At 47.5% G+C, this 19101-nt stretch overlaps 1 long non-coding RNA gene across 1 annotated transcript; it reads right to left on the bottom strand.

The window, feature by feature from the left end:
• Positions 1-9201: 9201 nt before the first annotated feature.
• LOC144313915 (uncharacterized) lies at positions 9202-16146 on the bottom strand. Its single transcript, XR_013379566.1, has 3 exons — positions 15216-16146; positions 14952-15017; positions 9202-11062 (listed from the first exon to the last, which is right to left on the bottom strand). It is a non-coding gene; the product is annotated as an uncharacterized LOC144313915 (long non-coding RNA).
• Positions 16147-19101: the final 2955 nt, after the last annotated feature.

Below are 19101 nucleotides of genomic sequence, written 5' to 3'. Positions count from 1 at the left end.
CCACAGCCTGAAGATCCCGGGAGGCAGGGGCGGGGGGCTGCATTGTCCTCGGGAGCTGGGCTCAAATCTATGGATGACGGCCGTGGGCTCGGAACACAGTCCGGGGATGCTCAGGGCGTGGGCTGATGGAGCAGCCTGGTCCATCCCTAGTGTTCAGAAGTAATTTGCATCCCTGGGAGAACCTTAAAAACCCTAAGTCGACCCCTGAATTGCGTCTGCTTCTCGAGAGCCTGTAGGCTACACCTCGACTGGGGCTGGTCCCCTCCTGCTTCTGCCTGAATTAAAGCAGCCAGTGGCTGTCCGCGGTGTCGTCGGGCCCTATCCTGGTGGCTCATGTCCAGTGTCCTCCGGATGTCGATCCTCCCCAGCAGAGGGCCAGGTGCAGCCCTACATCCTGCTCTCATTCCCACGCTGTGGTCCCCAAGCCCCGCGGCCTGGGTTCCCCACCGAAGTCGGGAGCTTCTGGAGCTGAGGGCCCGCGACCTACACCCCGTGAGGAGCCAACCACACACTTCTTGTCTCCCTCGAGCTGCCCCCGCCCCCCCCCTTTGCTAAGGGGTCCCTTCCTTCTCCCACCTTCTTCTTTCCAGCCGTACCCGGTTAGACTGATCATCCTGCCCGGTCCAGGCCTGGCCCCTGTGTCCTGTGACTTGCTTGGCCATCTGAAACCTCAGTTCCCTCTGCACGACTGTCCTTGCTCGGAGACTGCTAGGGAAAGTGCAGCCCTGAACCCCGCTCACTCGCGCGTCCATGGTTCCCCGGGAAGAGCTCGCCGGCCGGGCTGCCTTGAGCAAGTCTCCTCTGTAGCTCGAGGACCTGAGCCCAACTTTGCAGAGTCGCTGGACGGGGACAAGCCCGAGTGTGGCGCCGGCACGGGTCTCGGGGCTCTGGGAACGAAGTCTCTGGAAGCTCTCCAGAAGGATCGCTCTGCCCCGGGCGCCATCCCTTAGCCTCTCCACCTGGGGCTCTGCACCCCGAGGCCCTTGCGCCCCTCGGGGCCCTGGCAACAGCGGAGCAGCCATAGTTACAGACGCTGCTGCTGTTTTAGGGCCAACGGTGGGCAGTCTGGGTTTTGTTTCCTTCACCATCTATTGCTCTGCAAGGGCAGGCTGCGCCATGGCCAGGGCCCCCGTCCCATCTCACATGGGGAGATGTCACCTGTGGACGAAATAAAGGGCGCGAGGACTTAACACAGTTATCTTTCATTCGGAATGGTCTTAAACATATCTTTTTGAACAAGACACGTATGTTAAAACGTTCTAGTATTTGTTCTTATGTGTAGAGTTAGAAGAAATCTGATTCACACAACGATCTGAATTATTGGAGAAAGGAATTGTAAAGAACATTCTAGAATTGTCTACCTGTGGATGTTACTTGTGTGTGTGTGTGTGTGTGTGTGTGTGTGTGTGTGTGTGTGTTTGGGGGAAATTGCTCATCCGCTCGTCTGTTTTCTGAACGGGATGGTTCCCGGAATCCCAGCAGTCTGTCCATATATGTGTCCGTAAGAACACCAGCATGTGGTTTTATAATAACGGCATTCTGGGTGTGGGTGTTTCACACAGTGTGACACCACACATCCGAACGGCAAGATTTGCTCCAGGCTCATGAGGGTCAGAGCACTTGGTATGGAGCATTCTGCGTCGCTCTGACTGCCGGGTGACCGGGCAGCCTTGTGGGGACGAGGCAGGTGGGAACTTTCTGTAATCCGGAGGTAGGAGTGAGGCTGAGGCATGCAGCCACCGGTGAGGTTGGCATCACCCATCACCGTCGGGACCGGTCGGCTCCCCGCGCACAGCCCGTGGGGCTCACGGCAAGGGCGCTCACAGGTGAGACACCCTCTGGCACCCAACCCTTAACTTTCGGTTCAGAGGACAGTGAGTTCCTGGTACCGGGGAGTGGAAGCTGATGTCATCAAAAACATATTGCCCTGCTTTGAAATCAGCAAGTGCGTTCAAAGTTCTCCAGGACACACACACACACACACACACACACACACTCACGCTGGAAAAATGTGCTTCCAAAGCCACGGGCAGCACTTTGATAAGCAGATGTTCCCCAAAACAAAACAAAACAAACAAACAAACAAAACCCCACAAGGACAGGCATGTTGTTTCTGCTGAAGAATGCCATGCAGTTTTTACACGGGCATTAAAATCCTATTTTTCACTTAGCACTTTCCCGGAAGATGTTGCTGGGAGTGAAAACCAAAATTAGCTCTAGGCCAAGAGTGAATAATTTCAACAGCCACTCTAAAATGGTTTGTATGTTTGGAGCCCATATATGGGTGAAAGTAGCGATTTCGACAGGAAGCAAAAAAAAAAAAAAAAGGGAAAACTTTTGCACACACCAGAAAAATGCTTGAACTTTCATTTGTGAAAGAGGCCAGATTTTCAAGACTTGCTGAATGATACTCTAGGTAGAGTTTTGTTGTTGTTTTTTTTTTTAATCCGCTTTTATAAAATTTATTCGAAATGCTTCACTGTCTTCTGGGGCCCAATCAGGAAACATTGCTTCCACTAATTATTATTTAACAGTTGGCTAGCATTTCTCTTCTGTATGTGTTCTTTTCAGAATGAAAAACCCAGTTGAACATTTAATTGAATTTTGATGATAATCTTAATAGCACCATTCTACATTTACTCCTTAAAGCGATTTCATGTTTGCAAATTGCTTTTGCATTCCTTGTAGCTAGTTACATAACTTACTTTGCTCAAAGAGTAAAATTAAATTCTTGCTAACATGACGTGTTGTTGCTTTTTAGGGGTAAACACAAATATGTCAAGAAATGCACAGAAAGTGAACCTCCCGTGGATAGGGACTTACCAGGGTTGGGTTAGGAAGTGTCTCTCCATGGCGTTGGTGTGAGACCATGCACGGCTGTCCTTATGCACCCGGGGGTGAGCCCTGGAGTAAAATCCCGCCGCGGGGCATTTCTTCACATGCTGACAAGTTGACGACGTCACCTAGACCCTCGTCGGCTGGCACCCTTGGCAGCCGGGTCAGGAGCTGGTTAGGGTCTGGGAAGAGTGCCAAGGTTCCCAACTTGGTGTTTTGAAGGAGATCGGGGGGTCCCTGATGTTTAATGATCACCTTGAAGGTACCATCGATTTCAAAATCGTGCTCCCCTGAGGAAGAGCAGCCGAAAGAAGCCACCTCAAGCAAATGCCCTCTTTGTTCAAAATTTAAAGAAAATCCTTCCACCGGGAGCTGTAGAGGAGCACTCCACTCCGAGCAAACTCAGAATGCAAAACTATGCAAAGAAAGGTTACATGAGACAGTTGGTGTTGTTACTATTAAGAAATTAAAAAAAAAAAAAATAGGGGCACCTGGGTGGCTCTCAGATGGTTAAGTGCATTTGGCTCAGGTCATGATCCCAGGGTCCTGGGATTGAGCCCTGCATCGGGCTACCTGCTTGGCGGGGAGTCTGCTTCTCCCCCTCCCATCCTATGCTCGTTCTTTCTCTCTCTCTCTCTCTCTCAAATGAATAAATAAAATATATATATATATATATTTTTAATAAGAAATAATCTCTCTGAAGTGCTATTGTGTTAGGCTCAGTTTCCAGACAGCCAACCAAGGGCAGGGGCCGAGGTAGGAAGTCCAGGCTGTGGAAGGCCCAGGGCAGGCTGTGAGCTGGGGTGCGGCCCCGACGATCCCACGTACATACATTTCCCAGTGGGTGGGTTACGGAAGCTCACGTGCAGAGAAGTGGCATGTCGTTCAGTGGGCAGCTGTGGTCTCTTTGCCATCGGTCTTGTGAAAATGTCAAAGACCATCCATGTGGAGACGCCCACGGTGGAGGAGAGGATGGACTCAGAGCTCCCGCTTCCTCCTGGGAGAAGCCTTATGGGCCCAGGCTGGGAGCATCACGAGGCCCACAAGGATCCCGGGGATGTTCCCACCCGCTCAACGCCCACACCCACCCTGCCCCCCGTGGTCAGTGGAAGTGCTTTTGTCCGTCCACCTGGGGCAGCTTCCTCTACTACCCAAAATGATCTCCACCCGGAGTCCTTGACTCATCTCTCCACCACCGTTTCCGGCAGCTGTGTGGACCGTGCTGGCCAGGACAGCACCACCCCTTCCACCTCCAAGGCCCAAGTGCAACATCCTTCTGAGGCCATGATAAGTCTCCTTCTCTAAATCGTCCTGCCTTCTGCTCAGAATATCAAAGATGGCAGCAGATCAAATGGGTGGTGGAGTCTAAGTTCTGGTTAAGAGTGTGCAGACCACAAACTTCCTTGACAGAGAGAGACAGAAAGAGATTTCCCTTGTGTTCTTCAAATTCTACAAAGAGGTAGAACTTTCAAAAAAAAAAAAAAAAAATCCAGGGAATCTGAGTTTTTCTCCTTACTGCAGACACAATTGGTTTTGAAATTGAGTCATAAAGGTGATTTGTTTGGGCCTTCTTAGTAGACGAGCATCATATACTTTGGAAAGTAGGGTTCACTGGTTTATGATGACTGTGATTAGCACCGCAGAATATAAGCCCCCAGCGTTTCCCAGCCAGAGAGGAGGGAACACGATGCAGGGCACCGACTTCTCAGCAAACAGGGACTGGGCGTTGCTGGAGTAAGTAAAAGCTGCAGATCCCAAAGGATCTCAAAGGAGGTAAGGCCCAGCGGGTCCATGGTTCTGCTGGTGGGCACCTCGGTCCCCTGGTGCCAGGCAGATGGTGGCTGTGCAGATGATTAGCAGGAGATACTGAAAGCATAGTCTTCTTCTAGATCGCTGGCTTTGAGTCCATTTTATGCACATTTGTCCTTATGTTCCGTGTCACCAGAGTGACGCTCGCCATTCCCGCAGTCATTCTCAGGGTCATACGGCACTTCAGGGGGACCAGAGAGCATTTATGTGGGGTTGTCATATAAGAAAGCGACCCCTCCCCAAAACTCTGCATGTATTACTTCCCCTTTCTCAAACATGGTGTGCTGTGGCCCGTTATGATTAATATATTTGTGGGCATTGCTTTGAGGAAGCGCTTTTCCCCTGAACCTAAAACCTATAAGTGTAAGAACTAGCATTTCTTTCTATTTTTTTTTTCAAAGTCCTAAAGTCACAAGCTCTTTCCTTACAGTAGGGGCCTGAGGCTGATGCAGAACCCAAAGAGGAACCCACCAGGACACCTTCTCCAGAGCCTTGTGTGGGCTCATGAATGGGTTCTCTCCTCTGCCCAGTTAAAGCGAGCACCAAGGTTTGGTCGGAAGATGATGGTGATTCCGTGAGCCCTCATGGCCCATTCACTGTCCTTCCTGGATTAGAGCTCCTATCAGCAAAATGCCCCTGAAAGACATCTATCTCCTGCCGCCACCCATTACGGCCCACAGGCTGGTGCCCCAGGAGGCACAGTGTGTCTGCGTGTGCATCGCTGAAGAGGATAAGCAGTGTCAGGAGTGTCAGGAGTCCTCACCTGTGCACCTAGGACATTAACCTTTTGACCTCTCTTCCAAGAGCCTGTGGATATTGCCCAGCCCCTGCCCCGGGCCTGTTTCCACACACCCAGCATGCTCCTTTTTGTCCTGGCAGCTCTCTAAGGCAACGAAAGAGAAAAAGGAGACCAGTAGTAATAACAGGAGTTGTGTTTTGCCTTTAAACATAGTCCCCTTCGCCCCCCATCCGCTCACGGATGCTTATGTGTGCCATCTTTCTGAACTGGCTTCAACCCTCATTGGCTTGTTTCTTGGTACAAAGTGGGAAATGTCCAGGATGGAGGCCACAGGTTGTCCTAGATCATCTACCTCAGGGATAAGATACTCGATTCCAACCAACGTTTCGGTTTATGGCCCAACCCAATTGGTTTCTGCGTTTTCTGGAAATGGATGAAAATACACTTTCCTTTCTAAAAATAGCTGACGTTCAGACTGTCTAAGTTAATAGGCTTCAATTGTTCAGGTGTCTGGGAAGAGTGCCTGTACCCTATTGAGTTAAATTAGAGAAAAATACACTTTGATGTAGTCCTAAGTCACAAGTTAAAGACAGATGTTCATGTTCTCATCAAGGTTCTGTGGTGGTTTCCAATTCGTCCACAAGTTCTTTGATAATCCTTCTTGTGAGTGTGGTCTGGGCTCAGGGGCTTGTCTCTCACGGAGAGGATGAGGTCAAGTGTGTTTGACTGCGTGTGCCCCCAAGGCCAGTCTTAGAAGGTGTGCAGTCTCCTCTTTGAGTCCCTCAGATCACTCGCCTTGGGGAGGCCGGCTGCACATGGTGAGGATGCTCGGCCTCCCGGGGAAGAGGCCGGTGTCAAGAGCGTGAGCCGATTCTCTTTGGTGTGGTTTCTCCAGCTCGGTCAAGGCTTCGAAGGATGACACCCTCATCCAACATCTTACATGCAAGCTCCTGAGAGAGCCTGAGTCAGCCCAGCCAGCTAAGCCGAACTGGGGTTCTTGAAGCTTGGTCTATGAGATACCGAATACTGACCGTCTCAAGCCCCTAGGTTTGGGGATGATTTGTTTCCTGTCAGTAAATGTCTAAGATAGAAAGGGCCGCTGCCGTTAAAACACAGACCAGTGGGCAGAAATCCTAGGAATTTGAGATTTCATTTATTTGAGTGGATTTGGGGGTATTTTGGAAAGATGTGTCCAGGAATTTATCTTCTATTGACTAATGCTGGCACGACTTGGAGAGTGGATGGTGTGTGCTGTTGTGACTGGTTCTTATTCCGCCTCCACCCTCCCCCGGGTCAGCTCACCATTTACTAGCAGGAGGGGCCTATTTCTAAATCTAGAATTTTCAAACACCGTGTTTCCCGTATGGTTGAGGATGCAGAGGTGACGTATTCATATTTCTTTAGCCATAGCACAGGCCAAAAAAAAAAAAAAAAAGGATTATTGTTGCATGTGAAAGAATTCAGAGGAAGACTGTGGCTAGTAGCAGGAAGGCTGGGACTCCAAGCTCTAGATCAGACGTAGACACATTTTTAGGAATTTCGATATATTTCATCCCATTGTGTTCTCAAAAAGTGACGCCAAGTCACATTCCCCTCGACTATGCTTCAGAGTAGACATGGAGCAGAAAGTCTGCGAACCTACCGGCATTTAACGATCAAGTATTAGCTCCAGGTTTGAGACATTTGAAAGAGCATACACCAGCCACTGTGGTCATGCAAACCACACCTGCCCTCGGTTGGATAGAAACCCCCTTCGTTGGAATTAGAAGATGCTCCTATTTCGTCTAGTGTGATTGCTCCTGCCTCATATGGGAGGGGAAACCAAGGCTTCCAGAAATTAGGTGACTCTCCTGATCACAGGACTGGTACGTTTCAAAGCCAGAATCCAAGCCTAAGGTGGGTTGGCTGCCCGGCCCAGGAGCCTCCGTCCCCATCGTCTCTTGTCTCTGATGTGTTCCAGGCTTCCAGGACACGCCAGGACCTGCTGGCTCTTCCGGATTATGAAGCCGGGCCACCTGCTCTTTCTGATCGTGGAAGCTCCAACCACTTAATTTGCCCCCATTAGCCAGACTCATGTGAGCACTCAAAACATCATTGCTATATTTATTTTTAATGCGTGGTGCATTAGAGGCTCCTGAATGCACACGCTCCCAGTGCCTCAGAAGTTAAATCCAGAGGCTGTTCCTTGCTGTGATTTTAGGTATGGCGTTTTATTTTTTTATTGTTTTACAAAAAAATTGTAAAGATTTTATTCATTTGAGTGGGAGGGGAGTTGGTGTGAGAGAGCATGAGCAGGGGGAGGGGCAGAGGGAGAAGCAAACTCCCAGCTGAGCAGGGAGCCCGATGCTGGGCTGGATCCCAGGACCCGGAGATCATGACCTGAGCCGAAAGCAGATGCTCAACCGACTGAGCCTCCCAGGTGCCCCCGTGGAAGGCATTTTGGAAATGCCAGGATGTGCCATGGCGAGCTCCTCCTTCCTAAGTCTTGTCTCTTGCTATAAGAGAGTCACGTGTGTAATAGAGGAATAGATGTGTCTTCTTTGTTTTCCTTTCTGGCTTTGCAAATGTACAGAGGTAAAAAAAAAAAAAGAGTATTTTGAAAGCATCTATGAATCTGGCTTCTAGTACACGCCTCCTCACTTGAGTGCAGTGTCAGTCACGTGGTGAAAGAGGCACATCTGCGTGAGTTTCATGAGCATCTGCCAGTGATCACTCCCAGAAGACTTAAATGACTTAGTGTTATTACACCTTCAAAAGGATGCAGCCCCAAGCTGTGACCATTGGGATAAAAAGGAGAGCCCAATCCTGCAACATATCACTCTGACACTGATGCTACATGACATGCACTTGTAGAATTAAAACCAGGGGTGTGTTGACACTTTCTGGGAATAGCACCTAATCTGTTATCTTTACTTTCTCCCTCCCAAATTCCCAAGTTTCTTTAAAGGAGTTCCAAGGAGCTGGGTGTCTCCAGCACCCCCCTTCTCATGGTTCTGGAGTCATCTCAGTCAAGAGAATGCACCTGCTGTATACCCCTACGTCTGATTCTGTTTAGGAGGTAGACCGTGCCGTCACTAGTGCTGGGGATTGAGTGACCTACACACTCAACAACTGAAAACAACTGTTTTATTTTTTTTTCCTGTGATTTCATGGGCCAGAAATTTGGGAATGGCTCAAGCACGCAGTTCTCCCTGGGGGTCCCTCATACAATTGCAGTGGGACACATTGGCAGGGCTGCTGTCACCTGAAGGCCGACCGAGCCGTAGGTTCCAGATGGCCCAGTCACATGGGAGGTGTTTGGTGCTGCCTATGGGCCTGTAGTCAGCCAGGGCTGCTGATGAGCACTTATGACCTCCCAGAATGGCAATCTCTGGGCAGCTGGACGCCATGCGTGCGGCTGGCTTCCCCAGGGTGAGCATCTCAAGCAAACCACATCAGAGCTGCTCAGCCTCCTCTGACCTAGTCGGACAAGTCCTATCAGTGAACATCCATCATGAGCTGTTGGTGGAAGCCCCCGCCCATCCACCCAGAGTCAAAGAGAAAGGACCCAGACTTCACCCCACTGTGGAAGACGATCAAAGAATTTGGAGCCATTATTTTTTAAACAGCCCCAATCAATACTGTGTTTTGCACTTCCCGACATCAAGAATACATTTTTTTGAGTGACCAAACTGACATATGTATACTTCATTATACTGTGTGTTTTCTTTTTACATTTTCTTTATTTTTTTTATTTGAATTCAATTAGCCAACATACAGTACATCATAACACTTTGTGTTCTCGTTGGTGCTGCTTAGACATAACAGAATACAGCGCTTGTAGGAACTCTGCTCACAGAATCATCACACGTTGGACTTCCGATGTGACAGACACAGCAGATTGGGGGGTCAGTATCTGCTAATTGCAATTAAATTTTGCGTGGGATGTGTCTGACAGCAAATATAAATGGGTCCTCCTATAGATTAGCGCTGGAGAACGTTTTCATGATGACTACGCTCGTGTATCTACTGGGATGTAGGATTTGCCCGCCTTGCACATCTTATGAATTGATTGAAGAGGGTCCCATGCCCAGGTCCTGTTGTGGGTTTTAAGGAAGGTTTGAAACAGAAGGCGATTAATTGACTGCTGTCTGCCCCTCTCTGACAACCGAGAAGGAGAAAACGGTGGAGTCTTAACTCACCAGCGCACTGTGTTTTACACTGAGCTTTCCTTTTGGGAACCAAATGCTGGTGCCTATGTCTGAAGAATCCTGTTTTCCAGAAAGCACACAAGTAAAACAACAGAGCTCAAGTAAGCCAAATGGAAAAAATGCAGGTTGGGTGGAATCGGACCCACCAGAAGAGTTCATTCATGTTTGTGTTAAGCATGGTCCCAACCCCACGCCATGCTGCCGACCCATGAGATCTCCAAGGCAGCCGAGGCCACTGTGGCATCGCTCTCCATCCTAGAGCACTCTCCCAGCCCAGGGCAGGCATGAGTCCGAACTCACCTGGTGGAAACCAGAGGCTGAACACAAGGGGAATTCATTCTTTATCAGCCCCCTTTGTCTGCGGTCTCGAGATCTCTGGACATAACAAAGGAACTTTTCCCCAAAGAAATTAGGGGACCCATCTGTAAATGTACTACTGGGTAACAGATTCCACGGGCAGTAAAGGATTATGGATTGATGGACATTTCAGCTGGTTAGCTCTCCCGCCCACTCAAGAGCACTCTTGTGTGATAACCAGGAGCACATCAATGCATAATCCAAAAAGCACCTGCATGGGAGCGTTGCTGGAACATACCACACATCCCGTCTCATGTAATTCTTACGACCTTTGGTGTAACTGTGGCCAAAGTTCCTTTTCGAGCCTCCATGTGTTCTAAATATATCCTACAGCTCATTATTATCCCTTAAAAAAATACTTCCTATTCTGCAGCTCAGTTTGTAGAAATCAGAAGGGATTGCCCTGGGCTGGTTTTCTGGAGAAGGTCTAATGAGCGAAGCTGTGATGGAGGTAAAGAAAGGTGTGCTCTCAGATCTAAAGTAGACAGCCCAGGTTCAATTCACATCCTACTTATAAAGCCTCTGCCCTAAAGTTCAGCAGGAAGGCCACTGGGTCATTGCTATTACTTCTACTTTTATTGAAATATAATGGGCATGCAATGCTATAGCAGTTTCAGTTGTACACATAGTGATTCGACGGGTCTGTATATTACTCAGTGCTCATCATGATCAACGTCGTCGCCACGCAGGGATATCACAGTGTTACTGTAGTCTCCATGCTGCACTTTTCATCTCCATGACTTATTTATTTTGCCTTTGGAAATTTGTATCTCTTAATTCCTATCACTTGTTAGGAAGTGATACCCCTCATCCCGCCTCCCTGCTCTCTGGCAACCACTAGATTGTTCTCTGTATTTAAGAATCTGTTTGTTCATCTGTTTTTTTTTTTTTTTTTTCAGATTCTACAAATGAATGAAATCATATGGTATTTTTCTCCGTCGGACTCATTTCACTTAGCATAATACCCTCTAGGTCCACCTGTGTTGTCACAAATGGCAAGAGAGACACATACATCGGTGGAAATAAACCCAGGCTTCTATGGTCGATTAATCTGTGACAAAGGAGGCACGAATATACAATGGGGAGAAGACGATCTCTTCAATGAGCAGTGCCGGAGAGACTGGACAGCCACCTACAAAAGAATGAAAGAGACTACGTACTTAGACCATATGCAAAACCAAACTCAAAATACATTAAGGACCTAAATGTGAGACCCGAAACCATAAAACTCCTGAAAGAAAACACAGGCAGTAATCTGTTGGACATCAGCTTTTGCAACACATTTATGAATATATATCCCAGGCAAGGGAGACAAAAGCAAAATTAAACTATTGAGACTACATCAAAATAAAAAGCTTTTTTTTTTTTTTCAGAGGAAACCATCAAAATAAAACAAGGCAACCCATTGAATGGGACAAGATATTTGTGAATGATATAGCCAGTAAGGCGTTAATACCCCAAATATGTAAGTAACTTATGAAACTCAACACCAAGAAAATAATTTTTAAAAAATGAGCAGTAGACCTAAATGGACAATTTTCCAAAGAAAACATCCAGATGGCCGACAGACACGTGAAAAGATGCTCAGCATCACTAATAATCAGAGAAATGCAAATCAAACCTGTCCGAATGGCTAGTATTGAACAGGTGAGAAGTAACAAGTGTTGGGGAAGATGTGGAGAAAGGGGAGCCCGGATGCAGTGTCGGTGGGAGGCCAAACGGGTGCCACCACTCTGGAGAACAGTATGGAGGTTCCTCAAAAAATTAAAAATGAAATTGCCGCATAATCCAGTAATTCCACTCCTGAGTGTCTATCCAAAAACCAGAAGAACACTAACTTGGAAAGAGATACGCACCCCTGTGTTTGTGCAGCATTATTGACAATAGTCAGGACGCAGAAGCAACCCAAGCGTCCATCGACAGCTGCGTGGATGGAGATGTGCTGTGTATTCACAGAGGAATGAAATTGTTACTCTTACTTCTTACTTGACTGGAATCTATTAACCTGCAGCTTTTTTTTTTTTTTTGACAATTACTGAGAAATATTATTCTTCACAGCTCATCGCGTTCGAGAAAACTGGTTATCTTCCACACCACGTATGGGGACTGTCTCTGCCCGGAGCTGATCCAAAATCCTCATCTTGCAAATTCACCCTCCACACCTGGCTCTGGCTGAGCAAACCGTAGGGGCAGTGGGCCGAGAACTGTGGCTCAAGCCCCGCAAGTGAAGTGACAGCCTGGACAGCAGCGACCGGGGCCCTCCGGGGCTGGCGGGCGTGAGCAGCTGGCTGGCTGGGGGACCGGAGTCCACTGAGCCTCCTGCAGCTGGGGAGCAGAGACCTTGGATCTTTGGGGCGTTTCCACAGAATTCTCTGCAGCGCCACGCTCTTTCGGGAGTCGTCAGGAAAGCCCTCGGGTGCGCCTGCTGCCCACCTTCGGAGACAGAGCTTCGACCAGCAGCCGGACCCCACAGGGATGGAGAGGGTGGGTTATGGAGCGAGATGTCCCGGTCTAATGAATGTTCCTTCGCCAGAGGAGGACATCTGTCCAGACCCACCGCGGCCTCACTCCTCGGCTGGGGTAAGCACGCAGTGGGCTGCGGGTTGGGCGCGACGCTTGGCCTGGGCCATTTGGTGGCAAAGAAAGGAAACTGCTTGAAGGGTGTTAAAATAAGCAAAGGGACTAGGTAACAGGTGTTGGTATGGGAAGATGAGGGGCTGAGGCAGGAAGAATCTTGACCTCATGAGATGGGAGACCCGGGGTCCCGGACACCATGTGGAGCCCACGCAGGGTCCCTCCCATGGAGCCCACAGGGTGCACAGAACACGTCCTGTTCAGGAACCCGGGGATTCCTGACTCCAGATGTGCCTGCTTCTTTCCCTAGTTACCAGGAGCTTCAGTTCCCCAGGCTGCTTTTGTCCCATAGAGGTGTGTGTGTGTGTGTGCACACCTACAAGCACACCCTGAGCATGCCTACTAGCCCCACCCTGAGCACGCCTACAAGCACATGCCCAAGCACACCTACAAGGACGCCCCTGGACACACCTACAAACACAACCCTGAGCACGCCTGCAAGCACACCCTGAGGATGTCTACAAGCACACCTCTGAGCACACCTACAAGCACACACCTGAGCACTCCTACAAGCACACTCCTGAGCATGTCTACAAGCATACCCTGAACGCACCTACAAGCACACACCTGGGCACGCCTACAAGCCCACTCCTGAGCACACCTACAAGCCCACGCTGACCACACCTACAAGCACACCCTGAGCATGCCTACTAGCCTACCCTGAGCACAACTACAAGCACATGCTCCAGCATGCCTACAAGGATGTCCCTGAGCATGCCTAAAAGCACACACCTGAGCACACCTACTAACACACACCTGAGCACACCTACTAACACACACCTGAGCACACCTACAAGCACATACCCGATCACACTGGATTTCTAAGTAAGAATTTGTTTGATTGTCTCCTGATGTCTATTTGATGATCTTCCTCTGACACCTGAATTATCAGCAGGTGACTTTCTCTCTGTGACATGAGAGTGAAAACCTTCATTCTGGTCCATGAACCTCCCTCCACACAGAGCAAGGTCCTGCTGAATCTGTGATCATTATCTCCTTCCCCTGATTTTGCCACCATTCCATTCCATATATGTGTATTTCTAAAGAGCACGCTTTAATTCCTTAATTCCTCGGTTTTCTTTGAATTTAATTTTAAAAAGTACCAGGTTGTATATAATCATAAACTTAATGTCTTCCAGCAGATACTATGTTGTTAAGATTTATATGATGATTCCTGATGTGGAGAGTTATACATTTGCCTGGCAGCTGCTGGAGGATGACCCACTGAAGATCTGACAAGTTAAACTGGAAGTGTTTTCTGGTCTACTATGTTAAATCATTTTGTTTCTTTAAAATCATGAATGGAATTTGAATTCCATTAAAGTTTTCAGTACCTGTGTGATGAAGCACAAGCTACCCAGAATGTGCCAGAGGAGCAAAACCTAGCAGGTGCTGAGCAAAAGAAACTAGACACAAGTGGAAGCACCGTGTGATTCCATTTCACAAAGTAAGGGTGTGAAGATGTGTTTGTAGAGATGCTCTACGTTGATGTGGTTGTGATCACACAGGGGGACGCACTAGTTAAAAGTCATCATGCTGAACCCTCACGACGGGTGCACTTCAGTGTGTGCAAATCACACATCAGTGACACTGACTTAAAACCAATGCTGCTCTGTCCACAGTAGCCATGCTGTCGGAAGGGCCCAGATGTCCATCTGCAAGTGAGTGAATAAAGAAGATGTGGTGTATACACACATCAGTGTGGGTGGAGCCAGAGGGCACGATGCTGAGCGAAAGAAGTCAATCAGAGAAAGACAATCCTATGGTGTCACTCATGTGAGGCAACTAAGAAACAGCACAGAGGACCATAGGGGAAGGGAGGGAAAGCTGAATGGGAAGTCATCAGAGAGGGAGACAAACCACGAGAGACTCTGAACTCTGGGAAACAAACTGAGGGTCACTGGAGGGGACAGGGGTAGGGGGATGGGCATTGAGGAGGACACGTGATGGAATGAGCGCTCGGTGTTGTATGCGACTGAGGAGTCGCTAAACTCCACATCTGAAACTAAGGATGGTCTATATGTTGGCTAATTGAATTAAAAAAAAAAAAAAACAAAACAAGAACAGCCAATACTTGCGTCCTACATTTATCATGGCAATTGAGTGAGATGTGGCCCACGCAGTGGGGGCCCTGGGATGCGGTCCACTCGGACACACCCTTTCATCACTGCTGCTGCCTTCTCCTTCACACAACCACACGCTGGAAACTGGCTTTGGAGGGAGGTGGGTGGAAAAGGCAGGGATTGGCCTAACCCAGGCAAGGGTGGGCCTAACCCAGGGGTTGGCCTAACCCAGGCAGGGGTGGGCAGCTGTGGTGAGCAAGTCTTCATCCTTCAGGAGCGTGCTCCCTGCCTCACGTAGTCCCGGTTTAGATGGTTCAAACCTACCTCCTCAAATTCACAGCTGCCAGACTCATCCGGATACCCTGTGGGCTGTGGGGTGTCATCAGAAATCTGAGGTCAAAAAAAAAAAGAAATCTGAGGTCAGGAAGGTAGGACCCCCCCAGGCCCCCACTGCAATTTATGTGTCCCCCAGATGTGCAGGTGCATCTGGTAGGTCCTGAATGAATCAGTGACTGAGTGCACACAAGCTTCATCTATTTTGAGCCTTTCTACGTCTCTCGGGGTAAAAGGACAAAGTTACCTTCTCACCTTGAGTGCTGAGCATACAGGTTTCAATCACTTTTTTCTCTCTGGAAAAATAGGTTGCCAGGATGGGATAGTTCAATTTTTTTTTCCAGCTTTATTGAGTTATTATTGACAAATAAAAATTGTGTAGGTTTAGGTACACGTCGTGATATCCTGGTGTATGTCACGACGTGAATGCCACAATCAAGCTCACACATCCATCACCTCCTGTGGTGACCATTGCCTTTGTGTGCCTAGTGAGGAAACCTGAGATATACTTGCAAAGCCACTTTCAAGTGGATGGTACAGAATTATTAACTAGAGCAGTCACCACACTACGTGAGCTCTCCAGATCTTTCCCATTTCCACAGACAAGTGAGATGATTCAGCATTTGTCGTTCTGTGTCTGGCTTAGCTCACCAGACATCATGTCCTTCAGGTTCATCCACATTGTTGCAAGTGGCAGGATTTCCTTCTTTTTAAGGCCAAAACAATACTCCATTGGTCCTTCGATTTCTATCATTTATAGATGTCACTCTGCACGCCCAACTAAAATCACCATTAATCCTTAGGCCGTGCTTCCAGACTTCTCATGGCGGAAAATGTTCTTTATAAGAGAATGACCAGCAATCGGATTAACAGAAGGAACTGGATTCCTGGCTAAGGAACTGGTGATTCATTCCACCCTGACCTCACCGCGGACCAGAGTCCCAAGGGGGCCGATTTGGGGTAATGGTCTCTGTAGATCCTGGGTCAGCCCGGGAATTCCATCACACGAACTGTCGTGATGATTCCCATTGAAAGGTATTCTTCTAAACCACGATGAGGACTTTGTGAGATGGACATTTTACAATACACATTCAATAAATAAGACGAAGGTGTTCTTCTCATGACTGATCTTTGACCATTCCCCACCACACATGCAAACACTGTAAAGTACGGATGCTGACACGGTGTTTTTGTAAGTCAGTTTCCTTTTTGAAGGCCCACAACGAAATGCACATGAATAGAGTCCGGAAGCACACGCTCAGAGATGCATGAGTCATGCAGCCAATGAGTTAAAACCCACATGCAGATAAATCACCGCAGTGGTTTTTATTTTAAAGGCTGATACTACTTTATAATATTTAGGAAGACGGCAATTCTACAATTTTGTCTTGCCTTTAACGTTTATCGTACTTTACAAAAATTATGAGCTTATTTCATGAATTCCACAAAAAGTATCTAAGGGTGGCATTCCTTCCCGAAGAGACAGCCTGGGAGGGTTACCTCTTGTTTCTTAGACTCACCGTCAGAGACGGTGGAGATGCCAACTGTTAGAATTAATTGGAAGTGTGCAGGCCTCTCGCCCCCCCTCCCCAAACAAACAAATAAGGCATCATATCTCCTTGAACACCTCGAGTTTTCCCTGCCTGTGATGGGAAATAGTCTGAATTTCCTTTGTGCACTTCTGCAGAGTCATTTTCTAAATTTCTTGTTCCTCTCTCTCTCTCTCTCTCTCTCGTAGTAACTCTGTTCCTTGATCTACATTTGGTCAATTAAGATAAACCCCGTGTGCAGTGTGAGTCACAACCACAGGACCCTTATTTGTGGCAGTGTTTAAGACTGAGACAGAGGGGGAAAATCAAGTTAGTCAAGAATAATATCCTATTGTAGGAAGTGCGCCCAGCATACAATCCCCTTCCCCAAGACCCTGGCATGATGTTGCTTCTCTTTCTAAAAAACACCATTTCTTTTGTGTGAATCTTTGTTTAGAGAGGAGGAATGCTAAGCATTTTTATTTTAATCAGACTTGGTTTCTGGGAGATTCAGCTATTCTCACCCCCCTGTTTATCAAAGTGGTGATGGACGTCTATCGGCCACACTGATTAGATAGTCGGTCAAATGTGCATGAGATCAAGCCAGAACTGCTCCCTGTGATCTTCAAAGAGAAGGAAAGTCTAGATGAAACGTGGAGGTATCCTGGTGATAACAGGCGGCCATGTAATTGAGAAATTAGGTCATGATGAAGAGTCTTAACAGATACCGCGACTTATCTTTCATCTCTAACCCATTTAATTGGCACTAACTTAAGAAAGTCGCGACATCTCAAAGAGAATAACTTTGGTTCATCTTTTCAGACTGATTTCCTCTTTCTAGGTATGACACGAAGATTTTTAGGGATGAACGTGAAATGACAGATTAAAATTATCTAGCTGCTTTCGGGGATCTTTATCTCACTGATACGCTCAAGAGCAGTGTGGACTTTTAAGAGGTATTAACGTCTCCTTATGACACAAGAGGCTACAGAACTTAATGAAGTTTAGTGACTTCCTTGGGGCCAGTGGCTGGCGAGGTGTGGATTTGGGGCTCCATCAGTCTCATGTACTAATTCTCTCTTCTCTGAGGGGCACACACTAGTAGATAGTTTTAAGACACATGTTCTATTTGTTTTATGCAAATAAAACCATGCATTATTGGAAGAAAAGGCAGTTTCCTTTTGCCTTTGGTAGACCGAGAAAAGAATTTTTTTTTTGAAATACATGCTTAATATTATTGTCTTGGTGATTTTATAAATCTATCTAATGGTCCTGGGAGCCAGGTCACAGTTTTGTGTACTTAAGCATTCTACTTGGAAGGATAGCCAACATACTCATCTAGTATATTTTTATTTTTTTTTTGGGGGGGGTCAGTGTTATAACAATTCTAAATACTGTTACATCAAAACTATAATTGTTCAGCTAAGGTGAACACGTTTCTAGAAAGAGTATGAAGTACAGCTCTCATGCCTGCCTCAGAACCCACTCTCACCAGAGAGCTTCAACCTCTTGCAAGGCCTTTTGGTTAAAAACTCAGTATTTTTGTCTGTGACATTTTTTGTTTGTTTAGGTACACAACAAATATTTACTCGGTATGACAGCAGGCTAGTAGATACAGAGGCGGAGGCTTCTTGAAGGAAAAAAGCTTTTGTTAAGGAAAAATCGTAGGTGAATGGTATATGTGTGCAGCAAAGACCATTGGAAAGCTATAAAATGATTTAAATATACTGTATTTCTGCATGTCATTGTGGGTGATTCTCATCACCATGCTGAGGTCCGATCCCCAAGCAACAAAAAAAGGGAGAGCAAATCTGACTATGAGTACTCCTTTATTTAGGATTGATGGGAAAGGCCTCACGGCTGCAATGGTATGTCCAGAGCCCCAGGAACAGAATTCCTCAGCCATGAGGTCATGGGGGCGTCTCTGCTCTCAACATAAGGTATCTGTTACTTGGAGGAGAGCTGAGGTTGCAGAGCATGTGCCACAGGATTATGAAAAATGTTGGCATATAGCCTGAGCGATTTGACTTTAGTAGACCGTTAACCTCAGGCTACATCAGGACAGTTCAGTTTACCCTAAGGAAAGTGTTCGAATAATGCAGACTGAATATTGGAGAAAACCTGTGAGCTGGCACAGTCTTCTGGGGTGGAAGGGAGACACAGTCCATTTTATAGCATCTCCAGCGAGAAAAGTGTGCTTAACTTGGGGTGGGGATGACTTAAAAAAACCTAAAAGTATAGAATAGGATAATATAATGATAAGAAGATTATAGCAAGTCAACTACAGATGAAGTAGATTTATGTGGACAGCGGGTTTCAGACAGGGCTGAGGTCCCAAACGGCCACCTAATGTCAGCCTTGTGCTCAGGACCACATCGGTAATGAGGTGACATCTGTACAGGTGTGTTACCACGCTGCGTACAACATGCTGCTGAAGTAGAGACGGACGTGATGGGTTAGCTTGACTTTTTAAGAAATATGTGATTCAATATGTGGGTGGCTCAGTGGTTGAGCGTCTGCCTTTGACTCAAGTCCTGATCCTGGGGTCCTGGGATCGAGTCCCGCATCGGGCTCTCCGCATGGAGCCTGCTTCTCCCTCTGCCTGTGTCTCT

Source organism: Canis aureus, chromosome 5 (assembly GCF_053574225.1).
Source record: "Canis aureus isolate CA01 chromosome 5, VMU_Caureus_v.1.0, whole genome shotgun sequence".
In the NCBI taxonomy this organism is placed as follows: Eukaryota; Metazoa; Chordata; class Mammalia; order Carnivora; family Canidae; genus Canis; species Canis aureus.
This window is presented reverse-complemented; position numbering and strand designations above follow the sequence as displayed.